The sequence below is a fragment of the Corvus brachyrhynchos genome, unplaced genomic scaffold, assembly GCF_000691975.1.
Source record: "Corvus brachyrhynchos isolate BGI_N302 unplaced genomic scaffold, ASM69197v1 scaffold142, whole genome shotgun sequence".
Classification (NCBI taxonomy): Eukaryota; Metazoa; Chordata; class Aves; order Passeriformes; family Corvidae; genus Corvus; species Corvus brachyrhynchos.
Window position 1 is genome coordinate 4,925,458 of NW_008237226.1, and position 1,574 is coordinate 4,927,031.

Below are 1,574 nucleotides of genomic sequence, written 5' to 3' on the forward strand. Positions count from 1 at the left end.
TATGTATCTGGTACATACTAAGCTCTTCAACCACACCAAATTCTTAGCCAAAAATCACAAGGTAAATGAAATCTTTAAATTTCTGCTTTATGTCTCTATTTTTCTTCTTCAATGACACCTGAAGTTCTGTTAATACATTTTTATCTCCAAAAGTCAAGCGGCTCTCTAAGTGTTCCTACAGCTTCATGTCTAAAAAATCATGCCAATAGAAAGACACTTGACAGAGAGGCTGGGCCTCAGATTTGTTGTCATATCTGATGTTTAGAATTTAATAGGTGATGTCCTGTTTGTTGCAGTATTTTCAGTCCTTGAGCAGCAAATCACCTGTAGGACTTCTTATCGCAAGCAGCTGTCAAAAAGTAATTCCTTCATTCTTCTGCTTTGGAACACGGTCATGGGAGCTTTCTGTGACTGCTTTGGAAGCTCTGGGGCTCCTATCTCGGTTCATTACATATCTCATGCGATCTCCTTTTCTCCCTGCTGTGTTAGCGTGCTTTGGCATGGCCTTGCTCAGCAGCCTGCAGGGCGTCGAGGATCCCCCACGTCCTCCCGTGCCTCTGTCCGCAGGCAGCAAGAGCCTGAGCGGGGGCCGTGCCGTGCGCCAGGACAGGCTACTGCCAGCAATGGGGAAAATACTGAAATGCCTCCACTTCTGTTCCTGGCCTATTGCGTATGTATTTATCAAAATGCTGGTTTTCAATCTATCTTGTAAGATTTGTTGTCTGCCCGTCAATATTAACATGCTGGTTATTTAAACTTTATTGAGGCAAACAGTTTTGTGCTGCAACCCCTTGGTACAAATTAGCTAGAGATTGACACCTGTGAACATTCAGTGGTATATAGTACCCATGCTTCAGTCACATTAAAACTAATGAATTAAGTTTGTGGATCTATATACCTCATATCTTTATTTTCAGTCACCACTGTCTTGCTTCTTTGTACATAATAATTAGTTTTCAGACTTTGCAGTGTACATCCCCAGGCCATTTTCTGGATATTTAGGCAGTTAGTTTAACGAACTTTGCTTACGAGTTGCTATGAGATTAACAGTCATTACCTGCCTGGATTACCCATTTTACAAATTACCTAGAGATTTCATGTTCCGCAATTAAGTTTTCTTATTCGCGGTATAAAGCCAAAACATTTTTGTGGTGAACTCGGCCAGCTAATAAACAACAAAGGCATTGTGGTTGTGGTTGCGGTTGTGCTCCAAGGGTGATCCTCCGTCCCTGTCAGCAGCTGCCAGCACAAGCCATGCCCACGGAGATGTGAGCGGTTTCCCGGGGTTGGTCACCATCACGTCCCTCGCTCGGACAGCCTGGGTGAGTGGATCAACAGCGAGGGAGGGAACACGCTGGCTGCCGCTCTAGGAACTGTAGGGAGTTCTCCGTGCGCCCGGTGCCACCCGCGCCCCACGGGTTTCCCGCAGCGGGAAGCAGCGGGGGCTTTCCCAGGACCCGGGACGCTGCCCCTCCCGGGCGGGGGCGGGCACGCTGCCTCCTCCGAAACGGGCGGGAGCCGGGCGGGCCCGGTCCGCGGGGATCAGGCTGGATCGAACGTTCCCGGGGAGGGAA